The sequence below is a fragment of the Triticum urartu genome, chromosome 5A, assembly GCF_056163025.1.
Source record: "Triticum urartu cultivar PI428250 chromosome 5A, HENAU_Tu73, whole genome shotgun sequence".
Taxonomy (NCBI): Eukaryota; Viridiplantae; Streptophyta; class Magnoliopsida; order Poales; family Poaceae; genus Triticum; species Triticum urartu.
The window spans coordinates 89,727,691-89,745,661 of NC_141877.1; the positions used below are offsets into that span (position 1 = coordinate 89,727,691).

The following is a 17,971-nucleotide window of genomic DNA, read 5'->3' on the forward strand; positions in this document are numbered from 1 at the left end:
GCTCCGCGGGCCACGGCGTGGTGGGGAGTAGGCTGAGGCGACGTGGCAGCGCGTGGTTGGAGGAGAGCGGCGGCGGAGTGACATGGCAGCGCGTGGTTGGACGGAGTGAGGTGGCCGGCGGACATGTCCGGCGCGGACGGATGTGTCCGGCAGCGCGAGGAGGAAGACACTAGGGTTCATCCGCGAAAATTTCAGGGGAGAGCAGGTAGAGGGAGCTAGGAGAGTCCAAATGGAGTGCGGTTTTCGCCTGCACAATCGTGATCGAACGACCGACAGGATGGAGGGGCCTTGGATGGGTTTTGGGCCACTTTGGACGGGTGTTGGGCTGCAACACACACGAGGCCTTTACGGTTCCCCGGTTAACCGTTGGAGTATTAGACGAACTCCAAATGGCACGAAACTTGACAGGCGGTCTACCGGTGGTGTACCAAGTCCACTTGTCAAATCTCGGTCTATTCCGAGAAAGTTTAACACCTGCTCACGAAAAGAGGCAAAAGGGGGCGCTGGAGGACGCAGGAGTGCCGAATTGCGAAACGGACAACGGGGAAAAAGCTTGGATGCATGAGACGAACACGTATGCAAATGCGATGCACATGATGACATGATATGAAATGCATGACATGGACAAAATGCAAAACGAAGAAAAAACCCAACCACGAGGGAATCTCATATCGCATCTCCGGAAAAGGCAAGAGTTGGAGTACAAATATGACAAGTTACATCCGGGGCGTTACACCCATGTACCCCTTCGCCCCTCACTTACCCCTTCGGGGCTCTAGACTATATATACTCCTCCACCTCCTCCATTTGAGGGTTAGCATTGGTTTAGCTCATTTGAGATAGAGCTTTGTTCGTCCATACGGATCTACTCCTTGAGAGAGACCGCGGCCCCTCTTCGGAGAAGATCCACGTTGGATTCAAGACCTCCTCGCGGAGAAGACCATCAAGACCTCCTCACGGAGAAGAACCGGTTACCCTTTGTATCGTCCCGTGTTGACTTTGAATCGTGTGATTTCTATGTGTATTTGGATCTAGCATATGTGTGATCGTTCTTATTGGTTTGAGTGATTCTCTTGTGTTTCCCCTCGTGTTCTTCGTGTTCATCACGGGATTCGTTCCTTTCATGAAAGATCAGCCATCTAGGGTTCCACCCTACATCAACACCAAGTGGCGCACTTTCAGCCCACCTCATGTGATCATTGGGGAGGCTCCCAAAGGAGTGCTCCTCAACTAGTTGCTCCTCTTTAAAACTGATTCTCCACCTTCTCAACTTGGTGTAACAAACTCTCTCGTCTGGGCTGGCCGAACAAGGTAACAGAAACGAGTCGCTCAGTCATAGGTCTCCCTGAGTAACTCGGTCAATGGTTGGACAATCAACTATTAACTTTTGAGAAAAACAAACCTAGAAAAAGTTGTCAAAAACACAAAATTTAATAAAAAAATCATGGATTTGGAAAACTTTCAAAAAATTTAAGACAGTTCACGAATATTAGATGTTCAAAAATGTTTAATAAGTCATGAATTTTGAAAACAAATGCATATTTGAATCTCCTACTTTGGAAAATAAAGTTTGCGAATTTGAGAATATTTTATAAATGGCTCATGAATTTGAGAAAAATAAAGTTCATAGGTTTCAAAATGACTCATGAATTTATAGAAATTTTGCACATTTTTAAAATTTCATAAATTTTCAAAGATTTCATATATTAGAATAAAAAAATTATGGATTTAAAAATTGTTAAAAAAAATTAGAAAAAGTTTCAAGAATTTGAAAAAATGATAAATTTTCAAAATAAAAAATAAAAAAACTGATCAAAACCCAGTCCAGAAAACTCAGAAACAAGAAAAGAAAACACCCTAGGAGCTTCCCAAAGCCTGGTTGGGAAGCTTACCATAAATTTTTTTGAGGGATGGGATGGGAAGCTTCTCATAACTGGGAGAGCTCCCCGCGAAGACTTGCCGTTTGGGTTGCCCAATATGATTGAAGGGGTGTGTGTGCCTTCCACCAATATAACTAGAAGTGGTGCTATAAGCCCTAAATAGGAAGCAACAACCTAGCCTAGTTAGGAGAGATCCTTGTCGCCGCCCACGTGCATCGAATACAGGCGGCTTCGCTGAAGCCAGGACAATTGGGTTTTCCCAATCTGCCCCGCGATTAGTTTTTTTTTATAAATTTTCCTCTGTTTTCACAAAAAAGGTTGTTGTTTTTAGTATCTAGACATTTAAAGAACTACTAACAAAAAATAGGAAATTGTTCAGTATATTTTACATATAAATAAATCAGCTTATAAAAAAGTATCACCATATATTAAAAATATTTTGTGTGTACAAACAAAAAAGTGCATCATATAATTTAAAAGTTCATCATATATGAAAAATGTTAAATGTATACAAAAAATGTTCATTGTATATCAAAAAATGTTCAGTTAATATTTGTAAAAAAATTAACATATATTAAAAACTTTTCAGTATACATTTGAAGAAAAATGTTTAATGTATATTGTGTAACTATAAAATCAAGAAAACCTAAAAAAATAAAATGGAAATCCAAATCTGTAAAAATAAAGGAAAACAGGAAAAGCAAAGAAAAAAAAACCAAAACTGAAACTAAAAACACACAGAGAAAAGTGAAAGGAAAAAAAAGAAAGCCAGAACACAATGCGTGACCATCGAATGGACCGGCCCATGTGGGCGCCCGCGTCAGCAAAGTCACGTCTATATGACACACGTGGGGCGTCATATAGGATTGGCCCCTAGCTAGTTTTTTCTCTCTCTTTGAGATGGCCCCTAGCTAGTTTTTTTTTGAAAATAATACAACTTTATTTCCCTAATAATAGATAGGGCATTCGCAAGCATAGAGTCAGGAGGGTTGGAATCCCAAAGTGAAGAAGCTCTAGAACTAAAGCAAAACTTTGCTAAATAATCTCCTATCACATTTGCTTCAGGGAAGCAATGATCATACAAAGCTTTCCCAAACTTATTAGCAAGGTTATGACATTCCCTTACCGTCACAACTTCAGGGCCGAAGTAGTCCTCATGCTGGTTCAAGGTTTGTACCGCAAATGTACTATCTGATTCAACAATTATGCGGTTACCTCCAATGTTTGTTGCTAGATAGAGCCCATTACGAATAGCTCTTAATTCTGCACAATCGACATTGTTAACATGCGGTAAAAACCAGTTAGCTGCAGCCAGAAAATTCCTATTATCATCACGTGCGACAGCTCGTGTAAGCACTCAATTGCGTGTCATGATGAAATGTGGGGTCCACATTGACCTTAACTAAACCCTAAGGCAGTCTCTTCCACATGTGATCACATCACTGGTAGAAAAAGGGCCTGTTGTCCCAGTTCGTAAGGGCCTTTAGTCCCGGTTCCTGAACCAGGACTAAAGGGTCGGTACTAATGCCCTGACCCTTTAGTCCAGGTTCAAACCAGAACCGGGACTAAAGGCCCTCCACGTGGCCGGTCCACCTTTAGTCCCGGTTGGTAACACCAATCGGTACTAAAGAAATTTTTTTGATTTTTTTAAAATTTTTTTAAATTTTTTTATTTTCAAATTTCTGAATTATTTTAACCTCTAATCTCTAATCATCCCTCATCACTGCTCAATTTAATCTCTAATCACCCCTCATCATTCCAAATCATCTAACTTCCCGGACGGTCACCCATCCTCCCACTCCCCAGCCTGAGCACGCTTAACTTCCGGGTTATATTCTCCCTCGTTTCCAAGTCTGCACTCGTTGTTTTCCAGACAATAGTAAGATGTCAATCCTATTAACCCTCAGGAGTTTAGCTTGAGCATGAAGTCACACATTTCACTGTTTAAGTTTGAAACTACTGTTCTAAAAAACAATAATTTTTTAGTAACACTAATATTTCTTGAATAAGTAGTTTGACCACAGTTTGACCATAGTTTGACCAGATTTGACCAAAATTCAAAAAAACTAAAATAATTATTTAATAACACTAATATTCTTGAATAATTATTTAGTAACACTAATACTTCTTGAATAAGTAGTTTGACCGGATTTAATGAAAATTTAAAAAAACTGAAATTTGAGCATAACTTTTTTTCCTTTTGGAATTTGAGGATTCTACAAATTTACAAACAAGCCGTAGGTAGTCTCCATTGGATGTAACTTTTCGAGTAGATGATTTTTCATATAAAAAACTTTTTAATCCGAGTTCGTATGCAAAAGTTATGCCCATTTTACAAATTCCAGAGAGATTTTGTAAATAAAATCGAAATTCATATTTGTAAATTTTCCCAACAACTAGACCACATATCACATGGGAAACTTATTTTATTTTATTTTTTTGACATTTCCATCATTTTCTTTTATTTTTTCTAAAACTGAAAAGGCGGTCCACGGGGAGGGGGGGGGAGGGGGGGGGGGGGGAGTTTGAAAATGGTACCTTTAATACCGGTTCGTGGCACGAACCGGGACTAAAGGGACCAGGTGAACAGGGACTAATGCCTTAACCGCACGAACTGGGATAAGTGCACCCATTGGTCTCAGTTCTAAACTGAACCGGGACTAATGAGCTTATCCGGCCTGAATCAAAGCCTCCTTTTCTACTAGTGCGTTTTCGAAGTAGTTAATTGAAAGTCGTTGCTCTTATAAATTTGTGGCCACTTTGATAGAAACATTTGTACAATCAGGCGATTGGATAGTCTCGTCTCTCACAAACTGGCATCGTTGCCACCAGATATATCACGCTGCGACGGCAATCAGCTCCGCCTAGCTAGTTAGCCCGACGGAGGTTAACTCTAGCGGTCAATCCAATCAGATGAGTCCAACACGTAACCCTCAAAAGAAGATGAGTCCAAGACGTTTTGCTCTGCGGCATCTCCAAAGAGAAGAAAAGTGATTCTACAGCCAATCAGACTAGTTTTTTTAAAAGAAAAAAGAAGAACTTCTATCCAATCAGACTAGTAACCGTGGCGCATTACCGAGCCATGAAAGTAAAACAGCAGCTGGTTTGTCCACGCATGTGCAGACAATTCCCTTCCCGCAGGCATGGGATCCTTCCCAATCCCCATACATAAGTACTACCTTCATTCGAAATTACTTGTCGTGAAAATGAATGTATCTAGATGTATTTTAGTTTTAGATACATCCATATTCAAGATAAGTAATTTCGAACAAAGAGAGTACGAACTACGTGCCCTGATCCTCCACTTGACCACTTCAGGGCTACTACTACAAGTCTCTACCATAACACTCGCTGTGTCTTTGAGAGCATCTCCAACAGCCGCGTTAAATTAGCGCCGTGCCGCAAATTAGGCCGTTTTAGCGTGCGCGCAACGCGGCGGGTCGCTCCAGCGGGCGCGCAAAAACGGCGCGCGCGCTATAACGGGTTGGGCGCGCGGTTGAAAACACTTACCCGCGCGGCGTATTTCGGGCGCCAGCTACAGCGCGCGGCACACTCGAGCGCTCGTGCCGCACTCTCTCCTCTCCTCGTCCTACGCGCCGCGCGCGCCGGCGCCGGCGCCCTCCCACCCATCCATGGACGCGCACACCGGCGACCCGCTCACCCCGCTGTACAGCCGTGACCCCCCCGCCGCCGCCGCAGCAGCCGCCGCCGCCGCCGCCGGAAACCCTAGCGCAGGAAGCGCTGGCGTCGCCATCGCCGGAGCTCCGCCGAGCGTCGGCCTCGCGCGCAGCCTCTTCTTGCCGCCGCGGATGACCACGGCGCCGGGTGGCGTCGCGCCGGCGCCGTCCCGTGCCGCCGCCGCACCATCGAAGAAGGTCCCCAATGCGGCGCGGACGAAGAAGGGCAAAACATCCGCGAAGAAAAACAAGGCGCCGGACGGCTCCGGCACCACAAAGCCGAGGGGAAAGAAGCTTGCAGGGCGTTCGACGGCTGCGGCGGCTACCGAAGCGCCGGCGAGCTCACTCGTTGAGCCGGCTGCCGACGCGCACCACGTGTTCGACGAAATGCCCACAAGGTGAAAAAATTTCCAACTTTTCTTTTCTTCTTATTTTTTCAATGCATCATCATCACATATAGATAGCTTATTTGCATTGTTCAAAAAACTTTGTAGTCTCAACGATGATGCATACATGTCCACTATGGGTGTTGGGTCCAACAATTCGCATTGGTCTCAAACCAATGACATCCATTTCGAAGACCATGAGTTTGAGGTGGACGAGGAGGGTGAGGGAATTGTCAAGGCGCCGAAAGGAAGAGCGGGCAATTACTCAACCAACGATGACAAGTTACTATGCCATACTTATTTGCAAGTGTCGAGGGATCCATCCATTGGAGGTGATCAAAGTAGAGACGCGTATTGGGGGCGAATGAAAGAACACTTTGATGCTCACAACTTGAGTGGAATTGACCGCTCCGAGAGATCACTTCGGTCCCGATGGTCGACAATCAACTCGGATTGTCAAAAGTGGGCGGCCGTATAAAAGGCAGTTGACAAGATTAACCCAAGTGGCACAAATGAGGATGATCGAGTAAGTGGCATCTCATATATGTTCATCATACTTGTTTTTCGTGACCGAAGTGCTAACTTGTTTTGTTTTTCTTGTAGTACAACATTGCACAAAACTTGTTCAAAGAAGAGACAAGGACAACCAAGAAGGGGAAGATCAAGAAAGGCAGGGTCTTTACCTTGCCTCATTGCTATGAAGTGTTAAAGGATGATGAGAAATGGAAGAAGCGTGATGGTTTGGAGGATTTGCATTTGAGCAACAAACGGAAGCGAGCAATTGAGATGAATGATGATGATGAGGAGGATGATGCATCAAGTGATGACGGCAAGAGAAGCCCCACACCCAACTCGGTTTCATACTCGAAGCCAAAACGACCGGATGGGTGCAAGAAAGACAAAACCGAAAAGAAGAAGAGGAAAGGAGATGATGAGCTCAAAAATGCTATGGAAGCTATTGTGAAGGCAAGGGTTGAAGCCAATGAGGTGAGGAAAATGGTAAGGAACCAAGATGCCGTGGCCGAGGAGAGGAGGTTGGCGGCCGAGGAGAGAAGGGTGGCGGCCGAGGAGAGAAAGGTGGCTTTGGAGGAGAGGAAAGTGAGCAACGAGGAGCGAGCTAAGTTGTTGGAATGGGAGAAGCACTTATTCTTCTTGGACACATCTAACCCCAATGCGGCGCAAAAAGAGTATGTCAATCTTGCCCAACAAGAAGTCTTGATCCAAAAAAGAGCCTTGGTTCGTGCAATGGGTGGCGGTGGCCTCGGCGCCATGGGTGGCGGTGGCTTCGGCGCCATGGGTGGCGGTGGCCTCGGCGCCATGGGAGGCATGGGTGGCTTGGGAGCCATGGGAGGCATGGGTGCACATCCGGCCGCCATGGGAGGCATGGGTGCACCTCCGGCCGCCATGGGAGGCATGGGTGCACATCCGTCCGCCATGGGAGGCATGGGTGGCTTTGGAGCACCCTCCGACGCTATGGCCGCCATGGGAGGCATGAGTTTTGCTTCTCTCATGGGAGGAATGGGTGCACCTCCGGCCGCCATGGGTGCAATGTCTTTCGATGTGCCTTCTCACACACATTCCCATGAAGATGCCATTGAAGATCTTGCCAACACCGTCAGAGCTTCACATGATGCGGTGCGTGATGAGGAGAGGGAGGAAGATTCATCTTCGGAGGCGGAAGAGTCGTCTTCGGAAGATGAGGACGAAGACGAAGACGAGGAAGATGAAGATTGATGTGTCTTTCATGTCTTGAACTTTAGTTTGCATTTGAACTTGGTTGGATGAACTTGTGGGCATGATTTTGAACTTGTGGGCATGAATTTTTATTCATCAACTTGTTTGTGTCAAATTTCACATGTTCATTTTTTTTTTCCAAAATATCATATATGCAAAATGCCCGGCGAGTCGCGCGCGCTGTATTTTTGCGCTCTGCTAGAGCGGCGCGCGCGCTGCATTATAGCGCGGCTGCTGAAGCCAGCGCAGGCGGGCGCGCAAAACCAGCTGCAGCGCGCACGGTAAACAGGTTTTTTGCGCGCGGCGCTTAGCGCGGCTGTTGGAGATGCTCTGACTGCCTAGCACTACTACGTGCCGTAGTAGGGACGCCACGAGCCATGGACGCCACCACGGAGGGAATGGCCAGCGGCGGCGTCTTCCTGCTCCTACTCCTCCTCGTCGCCGTCTTCGTTCGGCTGAGGCGACGGTGGGGGGACGGGAGCAGGAGCGCGCCGAGCCCGCCGTCGATCCCGTTGCTCGGCCACCTGCACCTGCTCAAGAAGCCACTGCACCGCTCGCTGGCTGTGCTCGCCGGGGCGACGCCGCTCCTGTCGCTGCGGCTGGGCGTGCATCGGGCGCTCGTCGTGTCCACATACGCGGTGGCTGAGGAGTGCTTCACGGCGCACGACGCCGCGCTGGCGGGCCGGCCGCGGATGCTCGCCGCTGAGCACCTAGGGTACGGGCACACCACCGTCGTGTGGGCCTCCCACGGGGGCCACTGGCGCGGCCTACGCCGGTTCCTCGCCGTCGTGCTCTTCTCGACCTCCCGCCTCACCGCGCTCGCCGGTGACCGCCGCGCCGAGGTCGCGTCGCTCATTTAGAACCTACTCCACGACGCCAGCGCTAGCGCCGGGGGTGGGATTGTTACCCTCCGGCCCAGGCTCTTCGAGCTGGTGCTTAACGTGATGCTGCGCGTGCTCACCGCGCGCCGGCTTGCCGGCGACATGCGCAGGATCCAGGAGATCGTCGAGGAGACGTTTGCGGTGAGCGGCGCGCCCAACATCGGGGACTTCTTCCCGGCGCTTCGCTGGGTCGACCGTCTCCGTGGCGTCGAGGCGGCGCTTGTAAACCTGCAGACAAGGCGTGACGCATTCGTCAGTGCCCTCATCGATGACCATCGGCGAACGCGGCGGAATGCCGGTGGCCGGTACATAGAGAAGAAGGGAGTAATCGACGTACTCACGGAGCACCAAGAAGCCGACCCCGGTTATTACACTGATACCGTCGTCAAAGGCATCGTCCTGGTGAGTAGCATATTTTGCAAACTGCATGCGTGACACCACCACCACCATGTGTGCCATTTTGGCGATCTGTGACAACATGGTTGCCATGTCCATGCTGACATTCAGGTACTGCTCACCGCCGGCACCGACACATCGGCGCTGACCACAGAGTGGGCGATGGCGCTGCTTGTGAAGCACCCAGAGGTGATGCGGAAGGCAAGGGCTGAGATAGACGCCAACGTCGGCATGGGCCAACTGATTGAGGAGTCGGACATCACCAACCTACCTTACCCATAGTGCGTTGTCAAGGAGACTCTTCGGCTCTGCCCCGTCGGCCCAATCATTCCTGCGCATGAGGCCATGGAGGACTGCACGGTGGGTGGCTTTCATGTCCAATGTGGCACGATGATCCTCGTGAACGCATGGGCGATCCACCGGACGTCAAGATCTGGGATGCGCCAGAGGAGTTCCGGCCAGAGCGGTTCTTGGACAGAGACGCGGTCACCACGCCCATGCTGCCATTCGGGCTTGGCCGGAGGCGGTGCCCCGGGGAGGCGCTGGCGATGCGCCTTGTCAGCTTGACTGTGGCAGCACTGGTGTAGTGCTTTGAGTGGGATGTTGGTGAAGGCGACACCATCGACATGGCCGAAGGTGGCGGGCTCACAATGCCAATGGCGACGCCGTTGGCGACTGTCTGCCGGCCCCGGGAGTTTGTCAAGAGCGTGCTCTCTGCTTCCACTTGAAGGAGACAGGTTTCTGAAGAAATAGAAGAAGCTGGATTAAAATTGTTTAGCAATTTTGCACTGTTGCCAGTGATTCCTTTAGATGATATCCGAGCATTACAAGTCCATTGGATGATATTGAACACTACAACCCATTTCTTTTCCAGTGAATCAGTAAGCGCAAAAGGCTAAAACCAGTTCGATATGACAAGTAATGCTGTAAAAGGTTCTTGCTAGTGTTGAGTGGGAGCAAAAGTATCCGTTGGTGTCGGTCCATGCGATGCAGAGAACGATCTCGGATCATACACTACTCCTTTTAGACTGGGGTAAGGCTACCCATGTGGCAAATAAAAATATTTTCTCCTTCGAGCAAAGCTGGTTTGAGCGAGAAGGATTTATGGAGGTGATTGCACACGAATGGGCTAAGCCGGTTACGGGAAGGACGCATGTCGAGAGATGGCAAAATAAAATTAGACATCTACGACAATTTCTAAGAGGTTGGGCCAGAAATGAGAGTGGGATTTACAAACAGGAAAAATAGCGTCTTACTCAACTGATTGAGGCACTAGACTTAAAGGTTGAAGCCACCCTCCTTTCTGTTAATGAGGATCGAACCAAGTCCGAGGCTGAGCAAGGTCTACGTGCTCTCCTGAGAGAGGAGGAGCTTAAGTGGGCGTTGCGTGCGAAAACGCTAAAGGCTGTTCAAGGGGACGACAATACGCAATTTTTCCATATGGTTGCAAATGGTAAACATAGTAAGAAGAAAATCATACAGCTTGAACAGGATGAGGGGACAATAGTGGGACATGAAAATCTGAAAGCGTATATCTCTAATTATTATAAAAAACTTTTTGGACCCCCGAATATATCCACGGTGTCTCTTGATGAGTCTGTGATTGATGATATACCTCAATTACAGGCAGCAGAGAACGATGTTCTCTCTGCAGCGTTTACTGAAAAAGAGGTTCATCAGGCCATAACCCAAATGAAGCCGAATAAAGCACCGAGACCAGTTGGGTTTCCGGCTGAATTCTATAAGAAATGTTGGCATATTATTAAAGAGGATCTTATGCCTATGTTTCATGATTTTTTCGATGGCCATTTGGAGTTGTTCCACCTCAACTTTGGTACGATAACGTTGCTACCTAAGAAAAATGAGGCTGTTCGGATCGAACAATTCCGGCCCATTTGTCTGCTAAATGTGAGTTTCAAGATTTTCACAAAGGTGGGCACCAATAGACTGACACAAATTGCTCACTCAGTGGTTCAACCAAGCCAGACAACGTTTATGCCGGGACGACATATACTCGAAGGGGTGGTCGTCCTACATGAAACGCTTCATGAGATTCACTTGAAGAAACTGGATGGGGTTATCTTCAAAGTGAATTTCGAAAAGCCCTATGATAAAGTAAAATGACCTTTTCTTCAGCAGGCAATGCACATGAAGGGTTTTAGTGAAACCTGGAGGAACCAAGTGGATACTCAAGTCCAGAAGGGTAGTGTTGGAATTAAGGTGAACGATGATATCAGTCACTATTTTCAGACGCATAAGGGGTTGAGAGAAGGGGATTCCATGTCACCACTTCTGTTCAATATTGTGGCAGGTATGTTGGCCGTCATTATTGGCAGGGCCAAGCAGCGTGGCCATGTAGAGGGTCTAGTTCCTCATCTAGTTGATGGAGGGGTGTCAATTCTACAATATGCCGATGACACTATTCTATTCATGGAGCATGACATGGCTAAAGCACGTAACATGAAACTTATCTTGTGTTTATTTGAACAATTGTCTGGCTTAAAAATTAATTTTCATAAGAGCGAGGTGTTTTGTTTTGGGAAGGCCAAAGACGAAGAACACACTTATAGACAATTGTTCATATGTGAATTAGGTGCTTTACCATTTAGTTACTTGGGAATCCCGATTCATCACCATAAGTTATCCAACAAAGAATGGAAATGTATTGAAGAACGAATTGAAAAAAACTCAGCTGCTGGAAGGGCAAGCTAATGTCATATGGAGGTCGGCTAGTTTTGATCAACTCCGTACTGACTAGTATGCTGATGTTTCTACTTTCGTTTTTCAAAATTCCGAAAGGGGTCCGAAGGCTACTTGATTTCTTTCGATCCCGTTTCTTTTGGCAGTATGATGATGCCAAGAGGAAATACCGTCTCGCGCGATGGGATATCCTTTGCTGACCTAAAGACCAAGGGGGTCTCTGTAACACCCTCGATGCGACTATAGCTCCCACGTGTCAAGGCACGACTTAGAGACATAATCGCATTGAAGGCATATGTCGCAAGTTAGGCAATCTTCACAACATCCCATGTAATATGAATAATAAAGGGGAGAACATAGTTGGCTTACACTCACCACGTCAATCAAGAACATAAATAACATTACATCATCCAAAACACTCATGGCCCGACTACGGTGCCAAAATAGAAGAGAACCCGACATGCGACACGGTCCCAATCACCCCCAACTGGGCACCACTACTGATCATCGGGAAAGGAAACGTAGTAACGCCGAGAGTCCTCGTCGAACTCCCACTTGAGCTCGTACTCGTCACCTGGAGCGGAATCACCTGTACCTGCATCTGGAGTTATAGTATATGTGAGCCACAGGGACTCAGCAATCTCGCACCCTCGCGATCAGGACTATTTAAGCTTATAGGAAGGAAAGGCAAATATATGTGGAGCTGCAGCAAGCGACTAGCATATATGGTGGCTAACTTATTCGCAAAAGAGAGCGAGAAGAGGAGGCAAAGCGCGAGCGAGAATCTAGAGGAACATCCTGCACAAGCATTACTCCAACACCGTGTCCACTTCCCGGACTCCGCTGAGAAGAGGCCATCACGGCAACACACTCAGTTGATTCATTTTAATTAATTAAGGTTCAAGTTATCTACAACCGGACATTAACAAATTCCCATCTTCCCATAACCGCGGGCACGGCTTTCGAAAGTTCAAACCCTGCAGGGGAGTCCCAACTTAGCCCATGACAAGCTCTCACGGTCAACGAAGGAATAGACCTCCTCCCAAGACGTTTCGATCAGACTCGGTATCTCGGTAATTCAAGACACTTCGACAGGTTAAAACAAGACAAGCAACACCGCCTGAATGTGCCGACAAATCCCGATAGGAGCTGCACATATCTCTTTCTCAGGGCACACTCAGATGAGACATCCTACGAGTAAAACCAACCCTCAAGTTGCCCCGAGGTGGCCCCGCAGTCTACTCGGTCGGACCAACCCTCGGAGGAGCACTGGCCCGGGGGGGGGGGTTAAAATAAGATGACCCTTGAGTCTGCAGAACCCAAGGGAAAGAAAAGGCTAGGTGGCAAATGGTAAGACCAATGTTGGGCATTGCTGGAAAAGCTTTAATCAAGGCGAACTATCAAGGGATTCCCATTATAACCCAACCGCGTAAGGAACGCAAAAACCGGGAAAATAACACCGATATGACGGAAACTAGGGCGGTAAGAGTGGAACAAAACACTAGGCGAGAGGCCGAGCCTTCCACCCTTCACCAAGTATATAGATGCATTAAGATAACATAGCAATATAATGATATCCCAACAAGTAAATAAATGTTCCAACAAGGAACGGTCTCCAATCTTCACCTGCAACTAGCAACGCTATAAGAGGGGCTGAGCAAAGCGGTAACATAGCCAATCAACGGTTTGTTAGGACAAGGTGGGTTAGAGGTTTCACATGGCAATTGGGAGGCTGACAAGTAAATGGTAGGCATCGTAGCATTGGCATAGCAAAGAGCGAGCAAACTAGCATAGCAAGGATAGTAGTGATTTCGAGGGTATGGTCATCTTGCCTGCACAGTTGTCAGAGTTGACTGGATCCTCAAAATTAAACTCAACGGGCTCCTCGTTAGCGAACTCGTCTCCCGGCTCTACCCAAACAAGACAAACAAGCAACAAGGATACAATCAACCACGTGCAAGACCAAGCAATATGATGAAAATGATGATATGCTATGCGGGATGCGATGCGGGATGCAAAATGCAAGATATGACAGGAAATGAATGAACCTGGCCTCAACTTGGAATTCCAAGGGTGACACTGGAAAGAGGGGATGAAATCGCTTGAAAACGATATAAAGATCATTGGAAACGGAGTTACGGTTTGAAAATGGCAAGCGTTTTAAGAATGACACCGGTCTGCAATTTACAGCAAGTAGGCATCTAAATGCAACGAAACGAACATGCTAAAGCCACCAAACATGACAAAAAAATACATGGAAGGGATGCACACAAGATGCTTAATAAAAGACTAGCACTGAGCCTCGGCCAATTCATCCATTATGAGGTTCAAACAAGCATGGCAAAAACGCAAATGCAAAACAGATTCCAGACTTAGTGAAATTAACACTTGTCTGAAATTTCAGATCGTGAAGCCCTCTTCGGAGTAGCAAAACAACATGATACATGACCTGATTAAGAAAAATAAGAACATGGCATGGAGCTACTCAACAAGCTTAACAAAAGACCCAAAGTGACCTGGGGCCAAAAGGGTTCACAAAATATACTAATAAGCACACGAACATAGCTAAAACACAATCAGTTTTCAGACTTAGTGAAAACTGAGACATGCTGAAATATAACTCACGAAGGCATGTAAACGAGCTCGATGCACTCACTACGGTGCAAGTCATGGCAAGGCAAGCATACATCCATTAAGAAGACACAAAATGCTAGCTAGACATGGCAAGAAAAATGGCATAGCATGCACGGATCAACTACATTAACATCGGCAAAATCGCAAACGAGTTGACGATCTGCCCAGGTTCACCACGAAGCAAAAGTAGAGCTCGATTGACTCAAGCTAGGTTGCTCCATAATTGCAAACAAAGACATAGATGGATAGAGCACCACAAGATTAACAAAACTCCTTTACTGATCATCCTCAAAAGAGGCACGGATCACTAGGAAACAAGCTGAACATATGGCATCGTGAACTAAATAATCCCAGACTTAGTGAAAACTACTAAGTCCCTGAAAACAGATTTACCGGGTGCCTCACTTTGCAAGCTTGCACAAGTCACCAAACACATCACAAAAATGCATGGGTTGCACCTCTGGAAAGAAGACAAAATCCTTAACAAAACATATGAAGGACTCACAGGCATATCATGCACACATTAATCATGGCAAAAATGACAAAAGTCTAAGATGAACTAGCAGATCTGACAATTAACTCACGAAGGCCTCTTCTAACAGCATTTCAGGCATCAAGATGCACCCAAATGAAAATGATACAATGGAATGAAATGATGTACTCGTCGAGGCGAACATTATGATATACTATATGTCCAAATCGGAGCTACGGATGCGGAGATACGGCTGGTCAAAGTTTGCATAAAAATTAGGGTTCAAAGGGAAAAAGTCAACCGAGATATTTTTCAGATCCAGATCCAGCGCGGTTCCCGATGCACTCGCCGGAGTCTCGCCGGAGTTCCTGTTCACCGGGAAGGAGGACGACGCCAGAGGGGGAGAAGATGACCGGGGCGGCGAGGAGGTCGGTGGAGCGGGCGGCGGAGCCGGCCGACGGCCGCGGCGCCGGCGAGGTGGCGGGCTACCGGCGCGGTGGAGCAGGACGTCAGCGGCGGCGAGCGGCGCCGGCGTGGGCGACGGAGGCCGGGGCGGCGTCGGGCGCTGCGGGGACCCCTGGCGCGGGGCGGCGGCGATGGAACTGGGCCCGCGCGGGCCTGCCTCGGGCCCCGCGGGCCGGCGCGGTGGTGAGGAGAGAGAGGAGGCGCCTGGGATGAGGTGGCGGCGCCTGGTTGGTTGGCGGCGGCGGCGGGGTGACGTGGCGCGACGCCACTGGCCGGAGCGAGGTGGAGGGCGGACATGTCCGTCGGTGGAAGAAACGTCCGGGCGCGAGGTGGAAGAGGACTAGGGTTTGTACCGCGAATGTTTCGGAGGGGATCACATATATATATAGGTAGAGGGAGCTAGGAGAGTCCAAATGAGGTGTGGTTTTCGGCCACGCGATCGTGATCGAACGCTCTAGGACATGGAGCAGAGTTTGGTGGGTTTTGGGCCAAATTGGAGGGGTGTTGGGCTGCAACACACACGAGGCCTTTTCGGTCCCTCGGTTAACCGTTGGAGTATCAAACGAAGTCCAAATGATACGAAACTTGACAGGCGGTCTACCGGTAGTAAACCAAGGCCGCTTGGCAAGTCTCGGTCCAATCCGGTAATGTTTAATCCCCACACACGAAAGAAAGCTAGAAATGGCCACCGGAGGAGAACGAAGCGCCGGAATGCAAAACGGACAACGGGGAAAATGCTCGAATGCATGAGACGAACACGTATGCAAATGCAATGCACATGATGACATGATATGAGATGCATGACAACGATAACAACACATGGAGACAAAGACCCAAACCTGAGGAAATAAATATAACTTAACGCCGGAAACGGCAAGAGTTGGAGTACAAATTGGGAAAGTTACATCCGGGATGTTACAGTCTCGGTATTGAGAACTTAGAAATTAAGAATAAATGCCTTATGAGCAAATGGTTGTACAGGTTAGAGACAGAGCCAGAGGGCATGTGGTCTCAAATCCTGCGCAATAAGTATTTGCACTCGAAAACACTAGCCCAGGTTACCATGAGACCGACTGACTCGCCATTCTGGAAGGGACTTATGAGAATGAAGGACATGTTCTTTCATAGGGTCAAATTCTTGGTAGGCAACGGTATGTCAACAAGATTCTGGGAGGATACATGGTTAGGAGAGACGCCTCTGGCCATACAATATCCAACCCTCTATAATATTGTGCAATATAAGGAGGATTACGCAGTTATCGTCCTTCAAACTATTCTCTTGAACATCCAGTTCAGACGTGTGTTAGTAGGTGAGAGATGGATCGCCTGGATGCACCTGGTTCAGAGATTGATAAATGTTCAACTCTCCGACCTACCAGACTCAACATAGTGGAAGTTAACTAAGAATGGGATGTTTACGGTGAAATCTTTTTATACGGATTTGATTAATTCTGGCCCCCTCTCAAGATCACTACACATATGGAAGGTTAAGGTTCCTTTGCGTATTAAAATTTTCATGTGATTTGTCCACAAGCAAGTGATACTCACAAAGGATAACTTAATTAAGAGACGATGGGTAGGCAATTCATGGTGTTGTTTCTGTGCGCATGATGAAACAATACAACATTTATTTCTTGAATGCCCACTTGCCAAGTTACTTTGGAGAATAATTCATATAGCTTTCAATATCAACCCTCCAGTAGATATTGCGTCTTTGTTTGGGACATGGTTAGCTGCGGTTGAACAGACTACTGCAACTCATATTCGGATTGGAATATGTGCGCTATTATGGGATATATGGAACTGCAGGAATGATATGATTTTTAACAGACAACACAACTTAACTTTTTTGCAGGTTATCTTCAGAGCTACAGCTTGGATCCGTACGTGGTCCTTACTCACTCCTATGGACTCCAGGGAGCCTTTGGTTACTGGGTGCAACCAATGGGAGATGGTAGCTCGGGTTATCTTCAACCGATTCGGATGACGCTTGCATAACAGGATAGGAGACTAGGGAGCTTATCCATCTTATTACAGTATCGGTTGTTATTGTCCGCCTGTACTTTTTGTCATTTCTTTACTTTGTTTCGCTCTGTTTGCGTGCTGTAAGACCTTTTTGACGTTACCTTCTGGATTATTAATAAGAGGGCCTCATGCATCATCATGATGTAGAGGCTGGGGGCATGCCTCCATTTCCAAAACAAGTAATGCTGTAAGTTTATACTTTGCATTTATGTGTATAAAATAGGAACAAAGGAAGCATTACCCATGGAAGCGCTAGCAAAATCAACAATCAAATTTTACAAAAGCGATAGCCCTACAACATCATGCAAGTTAAGAAATGGTCACGGTAATACAGAACTTGAGTTTCTAGCAGCAGAAAAATCTTGGGAGAGGCAACACATTAGTCGACTGAGAATAAACGAGTTTAGGCCCATCAACCTTATCCATTCCATCGCTAAGCTGATCACTAATGTGTTATCCATGAGACTGGTTGCTGTCATTGATCGGATCATCTCCCCCGCACAAACGGCCTTTCAGAGGAAGAAATGCATTCAGGACAACTATCTTTATGTTCAGAATACTGTCCAGGCTCTGCACAGGAATAAAACACCGGCTCTTCTCCTAAAGCTTGACATTGGTAGAGCTTTTGACAATGTCTCTTGGGAGTACATGATGGAGCTGCTCCAGCAGCTAGGGTTTTCTTCTCTTTGGATGGATTGGATAGCACTCCTCCTCTCAACCT

At 47.3% G+C, this 17,971-nt stretch overlaps 2 pseudogenes; both read left to right on the top strand.

Moving 5' to 3' along the window:
- The first annotated feature begins 4,962 nt into the window (after positions 1–4,962).
- LOC147970429 (uncharacterized) lies at positions 4,963–5,959 on the top strand (annotated as a pseudogene).
- A 2,083-nt stretch (positions 5,960–8,042) lies between these two features.
- On the top strand, positions 8,043–9,682 carry LOC125506806 (cytochrome P450 81Q32-like; annotated as a pseudogene).
- The last annotated feature ends 8,289 nt before the right edge of the window (positions 9,683–17,971 follow it).